Genomic DNA, 20,815 nt, shown 5'->3' with positions numbered 1-20,815 from the left:
AAACAGCAGCTTAGAATGGTGTCTACGAGGAGTGCTGCTAGGGCCTCTGCCCAGGGGGACAAGGCTACCTGGGGCAGGTCTGAGGCCTCCACCCAGACCGAGCCCATGGGGGAGCTGATGTCCCCCTACCTCCTGGCCTGAGGGGGATCCCCAGCAGGGTCGGGGGGGCAGAGATTGGGGGCCCCCACACCTGTCCGGCAGGTGCCTGTCTTAGGGCTCTGGAGGCGCAGGGGAGGGAGCTCCGGGAGGAGGTTAGCAGGCTGAGGGGGATCAGGGAGGTGGAGGATGAAATTGACAGTTATTTCCTTTCCCTGCAGGCCCAGGCACCTAAGGAAGAAGCAGCCCGGGGAGTGCCCTCCACAGCAGAGTGGCAGACGGTCACAGCCAGGACCGGAGCAGCTCGCAGCGAACCGGTACCAGCTTCTCCAGTCCGACTGGTGAACAGGTACAAGGCCCTGGAGACCCTGCAGGAGATGGAAGGGGAGGAGGAAACCCTTGGGCAAGAAGAAACACCACATTCTTCACACTCCGAACAGATCAAGAGATCCACGAGGAGCCAGAGGAGGAGGCGACGAGTGCTCGTCATAGGCGACTCCATCCTGAGAGGTATGGAAGGGCCCATCTGTCGCCAGGACCCCTTGGCACGAGAGGTATGCTGCCTCCCTGGAGCAAAGATTCAGGATGTGATGGAAGTAATCCAGGCCAGGACCAAGCCCACCGATTACTACCCCATGGTCCTAGTCCATGTGGGTACTAATGATGCGTCCAGGAGAACCCCCGATCACCTGATGGCGGACTACAGTGCTCTGGGTGGCGTGCTGAAGGAGTTCGGTGCACAGGTGGTTTTCTCTTCCATCTTACCAGTGACCGGATGAGGAAGACGGCAGGAGAACTGCATCAGAGAGACCAACTGGCGGCTTCGGCAGTGGTGTCTCGAGGCAGGCTTCGGATTCCTGGACAATGACCCGCACATCACAACGAGGGACATGCTCAGCTGGGATGGGCTTCACCTGTCCCCCAAAGGTAAGCGTGTGTTTTCTACTAGGTTGGCGGATCTCCTCCGGCGGGCTTTAAACTAGGCTCACTGGGGGGAGGGGAAGATGAGGGCGAGGGAAGCTGTGGACCACCAAACCATGTGGCACCCACAAGGACAGCCCAGCCTGAAGAAGGAGAACATTGGAAACCTGAAAGCCATGGGGAGACCAGCACTACAGAACAGGTAAGAAACAAGAAGGTAAGAAACAATGGACCCCTTCGGACTCGGAGCGGGGGGGCAGCAAAGGCACCAGTCGCAGGGCTCAAGTGCCTATATACTAATGCTAGGAGCATGGGGAACAAGCAGGATGAATTAACGCTCCTGCTTGCACTAAACACCTATGACTTAGTGGGGCTAACAGAGACCTGGTGGGATTCATCCCATGACTGGGCGGTACATATTGAGGGCTATAGATTGTATAGAAAGAACAGGTCAGGGAAGAAAGGGGGGGGGTTGCACTTTATGTCAGTGAGCAATATACATCAACCCTCATCAAGACAGAATCCAAGGTTGAGGAAGTAGAAGGATTGTGGGTTAGGCTACGTGGGGGGCAAGGAGAAAGGGATTTGGTGGTAGGGGTCTGCTACAGACCCCCACACCAAGGGGAAGAAATAGATGTGGGGCTCCTGAAGCAACTCTCGGAGACCATAAAAGCTAAAGAGGCGGTAGTCATGGGGGACCTAAACTACCCGGATATCTGCTGGGAGACGCAGACAGCAAGGTCCCATCGCTCATGCAGGTTTCTAACCTGTATACAGAACCTCCACCTGACACAGGAGGTGCATGGTCCCACTAGGGGGAATGCCATAATGGATCTGGTATTGGCAACAGGGGATGACATGATATGGGACCTCCAGATCGGTAGCCATTTGGGAGACAGTGATCACCTAATAATAGAATTCAACATAAGACGTCGAGTGGGTAAGGTAACTAGTAGGGTGAAAGTGCTAGACTTTAGGAAAGCTGATCTCAATGCACTCAGGCGATTAGTTAAAGAAGCACTGCAGAGTAGGAGTTTTGAAGGGATGGGAGCCCAAGAAGGGTGGCTGTGCCTAAAGAAAACTATCCTTCGGACACAAAGCAAGACGATCCCTGAGCGAGGCAAAAAAGGGAAAGGGGCCAGGAGGCTTCCATGGCTGACCAGAGAAATCCAGGGCAGCCTAAGGGCCAAAAGGGGAGCACATAAAAAGTGGAAACAAGGTGAGATCACTAAACATGAATATACCTCCTCTGCTCGTGCTTGTAGGGAGGCAGTTAGGCAGGCCAAAGCTACCATGGAGCTGAGGATGGCAACCCAAGTAAAAGACAACAAGAAATTGTTTTTTAGATATATAGGGAGTAAAAGGAAGGCCCAGGGAGGAATAGGACCCCTGCTAAATGGGCAGAAACAATTGGTGACAGACAGGGGGACAAGGCTGAACTCCTCAACGAGTTCTTTGCCTCAGTGTTCCTAAGCGAGGGGCAAGACAAGTCTCTCACTGGGGTTGTAGAGAGGCAGGAGCAAGGCACCAGACTTCCATGAGTAGACCCTGAGATGGTGCAGAGTCACTTGGAAGAAATGGATGGCTTTAAGTCGGCAGGCCCGGATGAGCTCCATCCGAGGGTGCTGAAGGCACTGGCCGACATCATTGCAGAGCCACTGGCGGGAATATTTGAACGCTCATGGCACACGGGCCAAGTCCCGGAGGACTGGAAAAGGGCTAACGTGGTCCCCATTTTTAAAAAGGCAAGGAAGGAGGACCCGGGCAACTATAGGCCGGTCAGTCTCACCTCCATCCTTGGTAAAGTCTTTGAAAAAATTATCAAGGCTCACATTTGTGAGAGCCCGGCAGGGCAAATTATGCTGAGGGGAAACCAGCACGGGTTTGTGGCGGGCAGATCGTGCCTGACCAATCTAGTCTCTTTCTATGACCAGGTTACGAAACGCCTGGACACAGGAGGAGGGGTGGATGTCGTATACTTAGACTTCAGGAAGGCCTTCGATACGGTATCCCACCCCATACTGGTGAACAAGTTAAGAGGCTGTGAAGTGGATGACTGCACAGTCCGGTGGGTGGCGAATTGGCTAGAGGGTCGCACCCAAAGAGTCGTGGGGATGGGTCGGTCTCAACCTGGAAGGGTGTGGGCAGCGGGGTCCCGCAGGGCTTGGTCCTTGGACCGATACTCTTTAATGTCTTCATCAGTGACTTGGACGAGGGAGTCAAATGTACTCTGTCCAAGTTTGCAGATGACACAAAGCTATGGGGAGAAGTGGACACGCTGGAGGGCAGGGAACAGCTGCAGGCAGACCTGGATAGGTTGGACAAGTGGGCAGAAACCAACAGGATGCAGTTCAACAAGGAGAAATGCAAAGTGCTGCACCTAGGGAGGAAAAATGTCCAGCACACCTACAGCCTAGGGAATGACCTGCTGGGTGGCACAGAGGTGGAAAGGGATCTTGGAGTCCTAGTGGACTCCAAGATGAACATGAGCCGGCAGTGTGACGAAGCCATCAGAAAAGCCAATGGCACTTTATCGTGCATCAGCAGATGCACGATGAATAGGTCCAAGGAGGTGATACTTTCCCTCTATCGGGCGCTGGTCAGACCGCAGTTGGAGTACTGCGTGCAATTCTGGGTGCCACACTTCAAGAAGGATGCGGATAACCTGGAGAGGGTCCAGAGAAGGGCAACTCGTATGGTCAAGGGCCTGCAGACCAAGCCCTACGAGGAGAGACTAGAGAAACTGGATCTTTTCAGCCTCCGCAAGAGAAGGTTGAGAGGCGACCTTGTGGCTGCCTATAAATTCATCACTGGGGCACAGAAGGGAATTGGTGAGTATTTATTCACCAAGGCGCCCCCGGGGGTTACAAGAAACAATGGCCACAAGCTAGCAGAGAGCAGATTTAGATTGGACATTAGGAAGAACTCCTTCACAGTTCGAGTGGCCAGGGTCTGGAACGGGCTCCCAAGGGAGGTGGTGCTCTCCCCTACCCTGGGGGTCTTCAAGAGGAGGATAGATGAGTATCTAGCTGGGGTCATCTAGACCCACTCTTTCCTGCTTATGCAGGGGGTTGGACTCGATGATCTATTGAGGTCCCTTCTGACCCTAACATCTATGAATCTATGAATCTATGAACTAGATATATATAGTGGCATCACAGAAAAACATGGATTTGGGGTTGTTTTTTCTTAAATCAGAGAAGTTGCGGTTTTTATACAGAAGAAACCAGGATCCCTGCTGATCTGTAATAATACAAACTTGATAAGGTGAGCCAAAGTGGTATGTGTTATGCTGAGCAGTCTGTTGCAGAAAAGCAGCACGGTTATGCCTCTGTGGAATTGGTGCCAGTCAGCAGGGACACTGAGTCTCATTCTGCTGGCTTTGTATCACCATATAAGAAAAATATGAATCACAGAACAATTGCTAGGATGACCTTGTGTAAAACGAATAAGGCTAAAAAATCCCTTTGTGTGTGATCACATACTCTATTGATTTCCATGGCAATCTTTATCTGGTAGAAGAATTTGGACTATATAAGCCTTGCTACAAAATTGAAACTCCAGAGCAAAATCCCTTGCACATGGGTCAGATAAACATTATTCTAGGTTGGGTAACCACACAATATCATCAGAACAGCCTTATGTAGGCTATGAAGTCTCATATAGAGTAACAAAATACAATATAGGCAGAGCTTCTTAGAAGGCATGGAAAGAGAGATGAAGTCAGAAGGATTTTTTTCAGGCAAGAGATAAGGTGGGTCACCTGGAGGTGGGGAGACCTTCTTCCATAGTTATAGGGGTATAGGTTGTAACCGTGTTGTTCTAAGGACATAGGCAGACAAGGTTCTTTGGGTAAATCCGATATCTTTTATCAACTTTAATAAAAGAGTTGGTCTAATGAAGATAGTTTCACTGCGATCTTTATTAGACCAGCTCTTTTATTAGAGTTGGTCTAATAAAAGATATCAGATTTACCCAAAGAACCTTGTCTGCCTTCTTCCATAGTGGGATTTCATGGAATCTGGTTACCACACAAATCCCTATCTAAATGTGAGATACTATTGTTTTATATTATTGTCCAAGTCTTTGTGTATCCACTTATTTTCACTGTTGAGCACCACACATCAGCAGGCTGGTCTTTTCACATGGCGCCCACAGAGATGCTTAGAAATTCCAGGAAGGTTGCAGCTATCAAGTCCACAACATATATATATATAGTAATGTGGTGCTCGTTTGTTAATTTTCCAAAAGGTTAACAAGGGATTAAAACATGCTCCAAATTTTAAGTTTTGTTTATAATATGGTTGTCTCCTTGGCTTCTATAAAAGACTAAAAGCACTTGATCTGGTATAAATATTACAGCACAAAGATAGAGGCATCGAGTCACTGAGTAAGACCCACGCATGGAGGAAATGGAAAATCACAGATGAAGACAGAGTAAATCTGATTTCAAGAAAATGAAGGTCATGCCTGAATAATGCAATGGAATTTTAGCTGATACTCTGAAGCTTCTGTAGACAAATAAGGGGGAACAGACCAGACAGGCACGGCATGCAATAATTAGAGTGTACGTAGTTGCCTATCAAAGGCATTAGCAAAATATGCCGAGTGGAATCATGGAAAACGTGGAAAGCTAGCACACTGGATTGAAAACTGGCTAGGCAAGGAATATGCTGTTTCTGTAGGTGTAGAATTGGGAAGTGTCAATTAAGTATGGCTGATGCATAAGAGGATTATTGAGTCACTGAAAAGTCATCTTTGGAAGAATTACTGGTTGATAATGGAGTTATTCCCCTCCCTTCCCCATTATGTAAACATTACTTGTGTATTTATGTTGGCTTTTCATTTATGGAAATGGAAATGCATTTGTTCGGTGTATTCATATTTCACAACTAGGAGTACTTTAACTGCTTCATTGCTGGTCCTTCCTGCAACTGCCCTCCTGAAGAATGTCATGACTGTGTCATGACTTTCTTGTTCATTTCTGTTTTGCAGCCTTGAGCAGTTAGTACTCAAGAAATAGCAAATAATAAGAGAGGAGCGCCAGGAATTCATTGTGTAGACATACATTTTGCTGCATAGTTCTCCACAATTGACTGTTTTTACACAGGAGTTAAATGCTCACTTTACTAAATAGTTAATATGCAGTGCTATGAATTTCTGAGATATTTAAGGTGGGAATTGTGTTTTCCTTTATGAGTGTATAGTACAGGGGTCGGCAATGTTTTTGGACAGAGTGTCAAAAAGACCTGCAAGCTTGTCTTGTAAGATGTTGGCATGCCAGGAGTGGATGGCAGGGGAGTTGCAATGGGCCCAGTCCTTGTTGTGGCAGTGCAGCCCTGGACTCTTCCCTGCTGTCCGCCCCAAGGTGCATGTGCCAAGCAAAATGCCTTTGCATGCCACACTCTGGCTCCCATGCCAGGGGTTGCTTACCCCTGGTATAGTGCTTAGCACAGTAAGAGTGATAATTTTATTATGAATTATAATTCAACAGCATGACAGATCTTGTGCATTTGAAGTAAGCCCTTCCCTACTTCTCTCCCTTCTGCTCCAAAACCCCCACTGGAAACAAAAGGCTCAATACTGAGAGGTATTGGCTACTTTATATGAACAGGAAGAAAATGCCTTTTCCTGAAAACATTATCTAGAAAATATTCTAACAACTTTCAAGCACACTGGCCAAAACGTGCAAGTAATGTTGGAAACATTTAGGAGTTAAGCCCTAGGTTTTTAGAGGCATGTAGGCAGTGGTGAGTTCAGCACTGCAAACTCTTAAGTCTTATTTCAAAAGTGACTTAGGCCAGATGCTCAAAGGCATTTAGAAGATTAACTCCCGCTGATATCATTGGGAGTTAGATGCCCTAAATACTGAGGCTGTAGGCCTTAGGAATGTAGGAGCCTACGACTCATTGGGTGTATCTACATGAGATGCTTACTGCGGAGTTGCCAAACTAGCTCCGCAGTAAAGCATCACAGGTCTACACATGCGGAGCTGTTAGATCAGAGCAAACTAATTAACTCTGCCATGGGTTATTACTACCAGACACAAGTACTATCCTACAGCAGAGTTATTTACTTCTCTACAATGCGTGTGTAGACACTGATCAGGGCTGGGTGGGCTAGCCCCACACTGCAGCATGCTCATGCCCCAGCCAGCTCCTCTGCAGCATGTTGAGCTGGGTCAGAGCATACCCGAATTGGCAGGCTGACCCCCTGGGTCTGTTGTCACATGCACCTGGGAGCAATAAACTGTGCAGGAGTTTATTGTGTTGCATTCATATTCATGTGTAAACATACCCATTGAAGATAAATGAGACTTAGGAGCCTACATGAAGATCTTAGAAAAGTTTATTAAAGAGGCCATCCTTAATGGACTGGCTGACACCAACATCCTGAGGGATAGCCAGCATGGGTTTGTTGTGGGTAGGTCTTGCTTGACCAATCTCATTTCCTTCTACGACCAGGTGACCTATCACCTGGACAGGGGAGAAGAGATTGATGTCATATATCTTGACTTCAAAAAAGCCTTCGATCTGGTATCCCAGGATCACCTCTTGGTGAAAGTGGTCAATTATGGCCTTGGGTCCACCACGATCCACTGACTGGGAAACTGGCTCCGCGGTAGAACCCAGAGGGTGGTGGTTGATGGAAGTCAATCGTCATGGTGCCCTGTGACCAGTGGGGTCCCCCAAGGCTCTGTCCTTGGACCCATATTGTTCAACATCTTCATTAATGATGTGGACATTGGAGTCAGAAGCGGACTGGCCAAATTCGCCGATGACACCAAACTTTGGGGCAAAGCATCCACACCAGAAGACAGGAGGGTGATCCAGGCTGACCTGGACAGGCTCAGTAAATGGGTGGACGAGAACCTGATGATGTTTAACACTGAAAAATGCAAAGTTCTCCACCTTTGGAGGAAAAACCTGCAGCATCCTTATAGGCTCAGCAGTGCTACACTGCACTATGGAAGAAAGAGACTTGGGGGTCATCATTGACCACAAGATGAACATGAGCCTTCAATGTGATGCTGCGGCTAGTAAAGCAACCAAAACGTTGGCTTGCATCCATAGATGCTTCTCAAGCAAATCCCAGGACGTCATTCTCCCCTTGTACTCAGCCTCGGTGAGGCCACAACTGGAGTACTGCGTCCAGTTTTGGGCCCCACAATTCAAAAAGAATGTGGAGAAGTTTGAGAGAGTGCAGAGAAGAGCCACGCACATGATCAGAGGTCAGGAAAACAGACCTTATGATGACAGGCTGAGAGCCATGGGGCTCTTTAGCCTGGAAAAGCGCAGACCCAGGGGTGATCTGATGGCTACCTATAAGTTTATCAGGGGTGACCACCAGTATCTGGGGGAACGTTTGTTCACCAGAGCACCCCAAGGGATGACGAGGTTGAACGGTTACAAACTCCTGCAAGACCGTTTCAGGCTGGACATAAGGAAGAATTTCTTTACTGTCCAAGCCTCCAAGGATACTTACCTTGCTGGGATCCTATGACCCCAGCTGACTTCCTGCCCTTTGGGCGGAGGGCTGGACTCGATGATATACCGAGGACCCTTCAAGCCTTAATGTCTGAAATCTATGGCTTCTGAAAATGAAACCTAGGCCTTTACATCATGTAATCCCAGTTCCTCAAAGGTTTTTGGATACTTAAACTAATTTCTTTGTAGCACTGAACAGACCAACACCAGCATTAAAAATCAGGGACCTAGGTCTTAGGGCTTGTCTGCATTTTAAGGCTGTTGCCACCTTGCACTATGTCAGCAGAGACAGGGCATATTTCAGCAAAAGAGCAGATCTGCCAGCATAATTAACCCATCTCTCAAGACAACAGACGTTTAGCTGGCAGAAGCCCTTTGATTTTCAGCAAGGCTTTGTCCAAAGTGGGGGGGGGGGGGGGGGGGGGAGAGAGAGAAGGAAGGGGGATTGCTGATCAAACTACTTCAGGTAGAGGCTGTGGTATTTTTCACATCCCTAAATGATGTAGTTACACTAGGAGAATTTTATAGTGTAGAAAATTTCCTAGTGTACAAAATACTTTTATGATCATGGTCTTCTGAAATAGTCATATTGCTCAGAATAATAGAGCCATCAACCACAAGAGGGAAGCTATGTGGTCAAACTTATTGATGAAACAGGTCAGAATGTTCACAAACAACTCTTCAAAATTAAATGACAAGCTCTTTTTAAAATCCCAGTAACAAGAAGAAACTGAGAGAGATGGAAAAATACAGACATTCACATGGATCTCACTTAAAATGCATTCAGCACTTAGGGACCACAGGAATGAGCCTTCATTTGCCTTGGAAGAAAAAAAAGAAAGAGCTGTGTGTTTTATACAAAATTCTCTACAAATAAGGGCCATTAATAGTCATAATTATCTGGGCAAATTGTTCAGGGATTAAATATATGAGGCTTTAAAACATGCAGATTTTTTAAATAAAATGAAGCTTGGAAAAAACAGAAAATGCTGCCTGGCTTAATTTACAGATTGCTAAATCCTAGCAGATGTGTATTAATTGAATTATTTCACTCTGCTCTATGCAAATTATAAATCATAGCTGAAAATAAGCCATACAAGCTGTCTCATGCTGAAGGAGTGGCACTGATGAAATCTCTGTAGTAATGAGCTGTCAGCATGTGTGAATGACTTACCAGGCAGAACTGTAACTTTGTATAACCTGTAATTTGTTTCACTTGGAAAATCGAATCCCAAATGGGTAGGTTTTGAACTGCAAAATATCTCCCTTAATCAATCTATCTGTCTGTCTATATTTAAAACACTGAAGTTCTCTATAAAGATTTGCTCTGCTGTGCTAGATGGGTTTGCATTTCTTTATACAACATTTCATTATCAAAAAAGTGTATATGACAAACAATCTATTACTTTATATGAAAAGCTGCTCTAAGCCTCTCTGGATAGGGTGGGATCTAAATCTAAATGATGATGATGGTGATAAAGACTGAACATCCTTAAAAAGAAAACTAAGGCAAATCAAATTTAAAGTGAATCTGATAAGCTGCACCAAACCAGACAAGATTAACATCTATATTTGAATTTCAGTGTGATGTAGGCCTGGAGGTATCGGTTCATGTGATTGGATGTATGCGTTGCTTTATTATTGCTGAAACTCAGCAGCTTTTACAGCTTTGGTTATGTGGATTGTTAATGTTTACTGTTGCTTGCATTTGAATGAAAGGGTAACTCAAGGTTATTAGTAACTGAGGCCTGACAGTTTTGTAGCCATTTTGTATTATTGTACCTAACTGGGCAGAGCTGTAAAATGGTAAAGAAAGAGTCCGACCTTTCAGAATGTTTCTGCTTCTAGCCTTATCAGCTGAAGAAAGTCTAGCTTCCTTCCTTCAGGGTGCTGGTATCAGTACTGTGACTAGCAAATATTATTGAATTGCAAGATTAAATAGCTGAAGCATTTGTGAAAGGACTTTGACTTTAGTGGAGATACTAACTTTTTTTCGTACGTCATTTAGAGTAATGAGTGAAGCCTTCACTGGAGACATAACTGCCAGTCAAAATCAAAACTTTTACAAATCTTTTACTATAATTTTGGCTAAGTGTGTTGCAGTCCTGTTAAAGGACACTTTTCAGTGTGTGAAGGATCACGTTAGAATTGTTAAAATTATTTTTATGATTCATGAATATGCATATTGTCTCTCTGCTTGATCTGTTTTATGTGAACAGAGATGATTGCCATAGGAGTACTCATCCACTTCTTTTTTATGTCACAGTTCTGGGGCCTGCCTCTTATTTGGGATTAGTCCAAATTCAGCAGTAAGTGGACATGACTAGCTTAACTGGTGTGAATTCCAGCTTCTCCTTCCAGCTATGTCAGTTGCAGATGAGGCCTCAGGGACATGTCTGTTGCCTGACTCTCAAGGAAGATACATCCGGGATCAAATTAAAGAATTCTCAAGGCCTCCACCTAGGCCAGGGGTTGGGAATGGCTTAGAGTAGCAGCAAGGGTCAATCCAGGACTGCAACAACAAGGGGGTGGCCAAACCCGTGTTTGGCTATGTGTTGCGTGAAGTGAAGAGAGATCACTGCTCATAGCCAAAGGGGGTGTGGCCACAGCCCTTGCTGTGATCCCTGATGCCAGTGGGATCTCAAAACTTATCAGCATGTCAGCACAGGTACTGCTGGGAGCTCTGCACGTGCTGAGCTCTGTGGGCGACTACACGTGCACTCTGATGCGTTCTAATTAGAATGTGTCAGAACAGATTCGATTAATTGAGTCTACTCCATGTTCTAATTAGAATGCTCTAGCATTGCCACAGCATCACATGTATAAGCCCCTGTGGGTTTAAAAATAGCTGCTGGAACATTTTAACTAAAGCTCATTAGACAAGCTTTAGTTATATTTTCAAATGGGTGGGGGCTTAATACACGTGATGCTGCTCTCTGGGAACCGCTCTAATTAAAGTACAATCCCCCCCACGATTCCCCCACTGAGCACATATATAGGCACACTATGAGCTCACCAATGCAAGGTCTGCCTGAAGTCCTTGCTTTCAAGCAGCTCCAGAGCTTGCTGCTATTCATTCTTTCCAGTGCCTGCTCCCAGACTGTGGGGGACACCCAGGGGATGGGTAGGGAGCCGGTGTGCCTGGTATCCTTAACCCACTGGGGCCCTTCACACAGCTGTTCCCACCAATTGGAGTGCTTGGGCCGGTGGAAAAAATGAAGTGGAGGAGGAGGGAGCAGAGATCTGGCACCCTAGGCAGGTTTTTCCTGTAGCTGCTGGCTAGAGATTAGCAGGAGCAATTCTCAGGCTTCTCCCATCCGTAGATCAGCTTGAAACAGCAGTGGCAGCAGGCAAATCCCACCTTCCTTAATTGGTCCCCCCAGGTAGCCCACTCCAGTCCAGTGCCTCAGGCACTGCAGTAGACGGAGGCATCCAGGGCTGTGGGGAAATGAAGTTGCCAGCATGTGATCTTCATGTGGAAGGTGGGGGTGCTACTGTGCCACTGCAGCTCCCTGGATCTGCTCCTGATAGTAGGGATATGTTCCTAGTGGAGTTGATAGGAATTTAGCTACATAAAACCCATTGATGGTTATAAGGCTTCACATAGCCACGTGTGAATCCCATGGTGAATCCCATTGCAGTTCCAAGAACAGCAGTAGCTTGGCCTCTCATTCAGTCTGTGTAAAGGTGGGACTGCAGCTCATGTAAATGAACTTAGCTACCTCTAAATTGGCAGTATAGTTGTGGCAGCCTGGAACTCAGCACAGATTAAGTATCTGAGAATTTGCCCAGGATTGTAGGCAGGTTTTGGGGCTTGGGCTGGACCAGGCTTCATATACAACTTTGTCTCTCCATGGGCCACCTCTTTTAGTAACAGGCCTCCACCTACACACCTCTAAGTGGAATCTCAGAATACACTGTACTTTTAGACTAGATCTCTGGGTTACATCACTCTGTTTTCCAACCATATTACTTTCAGCAGGTTCAACTGGCTTTGGCTCCTGCTTTTGATTTCCAGGAGCTGTGGCTGTTGGTAGATCCAGTAATAGAGAACAACATTGTTCAAATCAGAATATAATTCCTGGAATATAACAAGCAGGAGGAAAACAGCAAAAAATAATGCAAGCCTAAGGATCACATTGTGTAAATATAACCACATAGCTTTTCCTTGCCAGCTAGGTCCTATTTAACTCAGCACTGGGGCTATACCTCAACAATTTATGCCTCACCATTTAACTACCCTCACAGTGACTTCCTACGTATCCATGTGCATGAGTGTGTGTGTGTGTGTGGTAAATCATTTGAGAGTTGTTTTGTTCAAGACTTCCCTCCCAAAGAGAGAGTATGTGTGTGTGTATGTGTGTATATTTAATAAGTTTTAAGTGGTCTTCTGAGTCTGGTCAAACTGGCTCATGCATTTCTCCAGTGGGAGTAGAAGGAGGTTTTCCAATAGTGAATTTACTGTGTTGCCTATCATAATATCAGGCAACTAAATTAAAATCACTGATGGATTCATGGATATATGGGGAGAGCTCCAGCTGGAATTATCTATCCAACTTCCAGAGAGTCTGCTACATCCAGACCACACATATAGCTAAGGTCTGGTTTAAATGACAATTTCACATTTTTCATGAAAATCATGAAATTAAGTAATTTTCATGAAAAACAAAATTTGAAACCCAATGCCACGATATGGCCGTTTGTCGGGGAGATCCCCAGTAAGTGGCCATATCATGGCATTGTGTTGCAGCAAGATGGCTGCTGCAAGTGTTGGATGGGTGGACCCACCAATAAAATGTGAAAGGAGGAGGGAAGGGAGTGCTGCTCAGAGCCTGGAGTGACAGGCCTTGGACCAACTGGCGCACTGGCTAATTGGTGCTCCTTCCTCAGGCTGATTTCCTCAGTGGTGGTGAGGTGGAGGGGCGGGCCTACCCCTGTGTTCCTCATTGGTCTGTCCCGCTTTGGGCCTGGTAGGCAAGGACCATTAAACACCTTGGAGGGGTGACTTAACAGGACAGGAGCATTGCACTCAGCTGGCAGCAGTCATAGGGATGGCAGGATGGAGGAGAAGAATGTTCCCCCTCCCTACTGCCATAACCCTAATGAACCCTCCTCAGTCCCGCCAGCCTCCATAAAGTAGAGGTGGTGGCAGCAGCTACCTTCCCAGCCCCGTCTTTGTGTGCCAGCCCAGCCTGCCCTGCCCGGCTTGGCCCCATGTTTTGTTCAATGCCAGGAAGTCGCTGCCCACCTGCCTCCTGTGCAGCCTGTGGGCAGGGGGCAGCACAAGGGGGCTGGAGCCCATGAAGCAGTGGTAGCTTGAGGCGGCAGCAGTCAGTGGGAAGGGGCCAGCTTGCAGCCTGTCTGGCTCCAGCTCAGATTGATGTGGAGGGGTCTGACATGAGTCAGCTAGCAGCTGGGTGCTGCTATCCCAGCTTCAAGGTGAAGAACTGGAACTGTGGGTGATCTACCAGTGCTTCATGTGAAGTGGCTCTGCCAAAACCAGGAAAGCAAAGGTACTGCCAAGCTGGACCCTCCCTCACACCTCCTGGTGTCCCCTCCCCTATCCCTGGGAGGCAGCTGTGGGGAATGGGCTCCATGCCCTCCCTGCTGCACACTGGTGGTGGAGTCAGGGAGAAGCCCCAGCTGTGAGGGATGGAGGGGGATTCCCCTGTCCGTCCCCTCAGCTTCTGCCCCTGCTCGGCAAGGTGGAGGGGGGCTCTGCTGGCCTGTGGTGCCTCCTCTTCCTCCTCCTCCTCCTTCCTGGTGCTGAAGGGAAAGGGTTTCCCAGAATGAGAGACTGCAGTGCAGGGGAGCAGGTGGATTCTGGCCCAGCCATGTCCAACCTGAGGGGCAGCTTTGTGCAGCTGAGCTGGGTTTTTAATATGGGGGAGAGGCTCGCAACCAATCAGGGTGTGTGTGTGTGCAGGGGAAGGGGTGGGTGCCACAATCCGGGAACAAGAACAGTGGCCCCCACCATGATTGGGCCATGATATTAGCAAGTTGGACCCACAATTTAAACTAGGCCCTACATATAACGACTTGTCTTCTATATTAATAAAAGGGTCTGTGTGTGTGTGTGTGTGTGTGTGTGTGTGTGTGTGTGGGAGCACCATAGCTCCAAGACGATGATACCTAGAGACTTGAAACTTTGCATGCATACTAAGGAGACCCTGGGGATATGCACCTGGGTGCTATTTTTTTATTTGGCTCAATAAATTTTTCACCAATTTTTTTTATCTATACTGCATAACCCCCTTGTGACAGGTCAGCCCCAGGAAGCAGAGTAAATTTGCATGTGCAAAACATTATTTAGCAAAGCTCAAAGCTCCTGGCCAAAGTCAACCAGTACAGCTGGGGAAGGCTCCGCATGTAGGAGTATTCCCTTAAGGGCTGTGGTTGGGACTGGTTAACAGGACCTGGGAGTACTCACAAGTGGAGTGAGGGCTTAAAGAAGATCCAGGGAAAAAATCGTACTGGGCCTTCTCAGGGACTGATTAGGGGGTTGTGAGAGGCATTTCCTGTAAGGCAATCTACAAGAAGTAAACTTGCCAAAAATCGATTTGCAAAAGCTGCAGCCAGAGCAGCTGAGACTCCAGAGCAGCAAGTTGCAAGATGAGAAACAAACGGAGCAGCAAGGGCTGCAGCCAGAGCAACTGAAGCTCCTGCATAGCAAGCTGCAAACAGAGTAGCAATGGCTGCAGCCAGGAACTGGCCCTGGCGGGAAAAAGAATACTTTGCATTCTTCTACAATCCAGCCTTGGATTACGGTTCTGATCCATTAGTTGCATTTGGCTCAATGGCGACTTCTTGCAGAGACTGCCTTGCAATGAGATGGCAAGGAGAAGCTCCAGGGATATGCTGCAACAATGGCAAGGTTCAACTGCCCCAAATGAATGATCCTCCTGAGCCCCTTCATATATTGACAGGCAACACTCCAGATGCGCATCGTTTCCAAAGCAACATTAGAAGATATAACTCATGCTTCCAAATGACATTTTTTGGCACCACAAAAGACATCAGAGAATCTGGCTACATGCCCACATTTAAAGTGCAGGGCCATGTTTATCATCGGATTGGCAGTCTGATGCCACTCCCAAATGAAGAGTCCAAATTCCTGCAGATCTACTTCATGGATGACAGTACAAAGCAGGCTGAACAGTGTTGCAACAATGTCATTCTAACCAACCTGCAGGTGGTGTTGTAGTTGCAAGACATGCTCCACAAGGAAAACAACTGAGTTCACAGTTTCAAGGGTGCCATTGAGAAGATGACTCCAGAATATAATGTTGTCATTCATGCAGACAAAACTCCAGCTGGTGAGCATGAGCGGTGCTTCAGTGCACCCACAACATCAGAAGTGGCTGTCATTCTGGCTGGTGAACAACATGGCAATCAAGACATTGTGTTGCAACTCAGGAACAACTCCCTTCAGAGAATTGCTGAGACATACCAATCACTTCAGTATCCACTAATTTTCTGGCAGGGTGATGATGGCTACCATTTTCAGCTGCAACAAACAAACCCAGCAATGGGGCTGCCAACTCAAAAGAAGATTGCTGCCATGGACTTTTATGCCTACAGGATGATGCTGTGAGCTAGAAGTTTCAGTCACATCTTGCGTGCAAAGATCTCTTCCACCAATTTGCTGTGGACATGTATGCCAAAATTGAAGCAGAAGGGTTGAGATTCATTCGAATGAAGCAAAAGAAACTCAGAGTTGAAAACTATGTTCACCTCAGGGATGCCATGAACAATGATGGAGATGCTGCCAATGTTGGCCAATTGGTCATCTTGCCGTCCAGTTTCATAGATGGGCCTCACTACATGCATGAGCGCACTCAGGATGCCATGACATATGTGCAAAACTGTAGCTGCCCTGATCTCTTCATTACCTTCACCTGCAACCCAGCTTGGGTGGAAGTGGCTAATGAACTGATGCTAGGCCAAAAACCACAGGATTGGCATGATTTGCTGCCAAGAGTATTCCGACAAAAAGTGAAGGCATTAATGAATCTCATCAACAAGGGAAAGATTTTTGGAGCCATTCAGTGCTACATGTACACAACTGAGTGGCAATAGCATGGCCTGCCATGTGCCCACATTCTGCTGTGGCTTCAGGATGAACTTCATGTCCACAGAGTGGATGACTTCATCAGTGCTGAACTTCCAGATCCAGAAATTGATCCGCTTCTGTTCAGCATTGTCAAAACACAGATGGTGCATGGTCTCTGTGGAAGCATCAATCCAAACTCACCATGCATGAAAGATAATAAATGCACAAAAAGGTTCCCACACGATCTTCTGAAAGAGACACAGACTGAACAAGATGGATACCCACTGTATCATCGGAGAAAACCGGAAGATGGTGGATTCACAACAACCATCAAAGTTCCTAGTTCTGAGGTTCAAGTTGACAACAGATGGATTGTTCCATACTGTCCACTCCTCTCATGACTCTTCAATGCACACATCAATGCTGAGTACTGCCACTCTGTGAAATTGTTCAAATATGTCTGCAGGTATGTCAACAAAGGATCTGACATGGCTGTGTTTGGCCTCACAAGGGATGGGACTGTGCATGATGAGGTGTGGCAATATGAATTGGGGAGATGCATCAGCACCAATGAAGCCATCTGGAGGATCCTCAACTTCCCAGTCCAAAAGCAACATCCCACAGTGCTTCATCTTAGTGTGTGTCTTGAGAACGGCCAAAGAGTGTACTTCAGTGAGGAAAATGCACATGAGCGCGCCCAGGTTCCACAAGACACAACTCTCACTGCTTTCTTCAATCTCTGCAGGGATGATGAATTCTCTCAGACACTGTTGTATCGTCAGGTACCCAGGTACTACATGGAATGTTGGCATCAAGAAGTGGGCCCTCCACAAAGCAAGACAAAATATGCCAGACCAGCCAGACATCAAAGCCAGTGATGCACTTGGTCGTGTGTATACTGTACATCCAAACAATTTTGAATGCTTTTACCTGAGACTGCTTCTGCATGAGGTCATGGGTCCAACATCATTTGAGGACTTGTGAACAGTGGATGCTACAATCTGTGAAATTTCCAAACAGGCTTGCCAGCTCAGAGGACTCCTGGAGGATGATACACACTGGAACAGCACATTGGAAGAGGCAGCTGCAACTTGGTCACCAGGGATGCTGCAAAACCTGTTTGCCATCATAATGCAGTTATGTGCCGTGCCAAATCCTCAACAACTATGGGACAACCACAAGGAGAATCTGGCATAGAATATTTCGCATCAGGCACAAGTGCAAAATCCAAACCTTGAACTGGACTACAGCAATGCCATCTTCAATCAAGCTCTCATTATCATTGAGGACAAGATCAAGGTTTTGGGTGGCTCTGACCTCCAAACTTGTGGTCTTCCTGACCCACAATGAGACAATGATAAAGAGCTGATAAATGAAATTTTGAGAGAGACCAGCTACAACATTGATCAGCCTACTAAATACATACAGGATAATAAGCCAAGTCTGGTCTCAGACCAAAGAGAAGCCTTCAACAAGATTACTCAAGCAGTTTTCAATGGGAGTGGTGGCATCTTCTTTCTGGATGCTCCAGGTGGAACAGGGAAAACTTTTCTCTTCAATCTTCTTTTGGCCGAAATCCAGCTTACAAACAGGATTGCCCTTGCAGTGACATTATCAGGCATTGCTGCCACACTGTTGACAGGAGGAAGAACAGCTCACTCAGCCTTCAAGTTGCCCTTAAATCTGGCAAGTGCAGAGGCATCAACCTGCAACATTGCCAGGGGTACTGGCAAAGCAAAGGTCCTGCAGGAGTGCCAGCTCATTGTCTGGGATGAGTCCACAATGTCTCACAAACCTGCCTTAGAAGCTCTTGATCGCACCCTCCAAGATCTTCAACATAATGACAAAACAATGGAAGGAGTGACTCTGGTGTTGGCTGGGGATTTTCAACAGACACTGCCAGTCATTCCACATGTACCCAAAGCTGATAAACTGCAGGCCTGCCTCAAAGCTTCATACATTTGAAAAATCATTCAGCGACTCAGCCTCATGACCAACATGCGAGTGCATCTAACAGATGATGCATCTGTTGGAGAGTTTGCTGCAATCCTGCTCAAACTGGGAAATGGGGCCATGGTATCTGAGAATCAACATGGAACTATCTTAATGAACAACATTGGGAAAACAGTTGCAACACTTCAAGAACTGAAAGAGGCAATTTTTCCAAATATTGCACATCACTTTCATGACCACAAGTGGTTATGCCAAGGAGCCATCCCAGCACCAAAAAATGATGCGGTCAATACCATAAACAAAGACCTTTCTCAATTGCTTGGCACTGTGCAAAAATACAAGTCAGTGGACAGTGTCTCAGACACCAATGCGTCAGTCAACTACCCAACAGAATTTCTCAACTCTCTCGAACTACCAGGTGTGCCTTCCCACAGTCTGGAGCTAAAGGTTGGTGCACCCATCATTCTTCTCAGGCATCTGGACCCACCAGCACTCTGCAATGGAACAAAATTGGCTGTCAAGAAGCTCATGCCACATGTCATTGAAGCCACCATCATGACTGGCCATGCAGCAGGACAGGATGTCTTCATTCCATGTATTGCAATCTTTCCCTCTGACCTGCCATATCAATTTAAAACTGCCTCAGTTTTGCCATGAGCATCAACAAGGCACAGGGACAATCACTCAAAGTTGTTGGCCTCAACCTGTGAAGCTCATGCTTTTCTCATGGCCAACTCTATGTTGGCAATGGCAAAAACCTTTTCATCTTGGCACCAGATGGCAAAACATGCAACACTGTCTATCCTGAAGCTCTACATGGATAAAAAAGTGTCAAACACCGTCATAAACTGGGATAGAAAAATGTGATGTGAAATTCTCAGTGCTATGCTAAAGTCTTACAAAGTAAATACATAAGTCTACCTCACAATTCAGTTGTTTAATACATTTAAATGTTCAACTTTTATAGGTTTTTGGTATGACCAAAAACTCACAGTTTCAAGCTGTATCACACAAGTAAAATAGGGTACAAAATTGAACACATACACACAGCTTATTAGTAGAGGGAAATAAGATAGAATGAAAATATTTTATTTATAAAACATTAAAATTTGATTACTGCAACCCATGCAAAGCCGGGTACTTTGGCTAGTTATTCATAAAACAAAACTAAAACTCCAACATTCTTCACACCTATGTTGATGTGAAATATAGATATTTAAGGCAATTCATTGCCATTCTTCCCTGTGTGCATTAGTGGGCATTTCTGATAACTCAAGCTAGCCAAATACAGGTCAGCAAATTGCTTGCAGTGCCTAGATATGCTTTTGTAGGTATGCTATCCCATGGGTTACATAGGAGATGGTCTTCCATATATTACTTACAGGGATGAGCATCAAAGTATGAGAAACAAGAGATAAAAGATGACAAGTATTGATTGGTATGATACAATTTCAAGAAAATACTTAAAAAAATCATTAGTTCCTTTTCAATCCAACTGTATTTTGAAAGTCATAAAACTGAAAACCAAGGCTGATTCATCCTACTGATTTGTTTCAAAACTGGAGTAGAAAACCCCTTTTTCTTACTTTAAATTCTTTTAGGGTTCAACTCTATTCTATCTATTTCTGATCATCTCAACTATTGGACTGGTGAGAATGGAATTCGTTACTTCAGCTAAGACTCCTATTAGTATTGCTCAGAAATATACCACCAAGACTACCAAGCTAGTCCACGTCTGTGTCAATGAATAGCAGTGTAGTTGTTTTGCACCAACAGTCATCCTTCCTCATCCCATACTCTCCCTACTACCACTTTTCACTTATACTTGTTGCTAGCTCACTAGTTTATGTTCCTATTGCCACCATTTGCATAGCCAATATCTGATAGAGGTAATGAATATGCAGAGAGCAAGAAAGAGAAGAATGAGGATTAAGAGAAGTCTGGAATCATGGAGCAGCTGAGAGCCAAGTTCCTCAAATCCCCTTTTGAATTTTGTTCATGCTATGTTGCACTTCACACTGGGGCCTAGGTTATTCTAGAAAAGCTTTCCTGCAAGTAAACTTTCCTAATACAGTCACAGAAGACTGCTTTTGTTGGTGTAATTTTATACCACTTTCCTGAAAGAAAGAGCCCCTCTACATATTCAGGTAAAGGTGCAATGGCATCTAATGTGCAATCCACGTAATCGTGCCTCCTGCCGTGCCACACATGCATGGCAGGAGATGTGGTTGTGGGATTGCACATTAGATCCTATTATGCCTTATAGCTGCTGCAGGGGAAGCCCGGGGATGTCTATACATGTGCT

General features: G+C 46.2%; 1 long non-coding RNA gene across 1 annotated transcript in view; it reads left to right on the top strand.

Annotated features, from left to right (window-relative positions):
- The first annotated feature begins 239 nt into the window (after positions 1-239).
- LOC132251197 (uncharacterized) overlaps positions 240-20,815 on the top strand; it is a 92,574-nt gene continuing 71,998 nt past the window's right edge. Inside the window, exons 1-2 of the long non-coding RNA XR_009463092.1 lie at positions 240-445; positions 537-1,023. This is a non-coding gene — a long non-coding RNA (uncharacterized LOC132251197). The remainder of the gene's footprint in view (positions 446-536; positions 1,024-20,815) is intronic.

This window comes from Alligator mississippiensis, chromosome 6 (genome assembly GCF_030867095.1).
Source record: "Alligator mississippiensis isolate rAllMis1 chromosome 6, rAllMis1, whole genome shotgun sequence".
NCBI lineage: Eukaryota > Metazoa > Chordata > Crocodylia > Alligatoridae > Alligator > Alligator mississippiensis.
The sequence above is the reverse complement of the archived record's forward strand: the minus strand, read 5'-3'. Positions and strand labels throughout refer to the sequence as shown.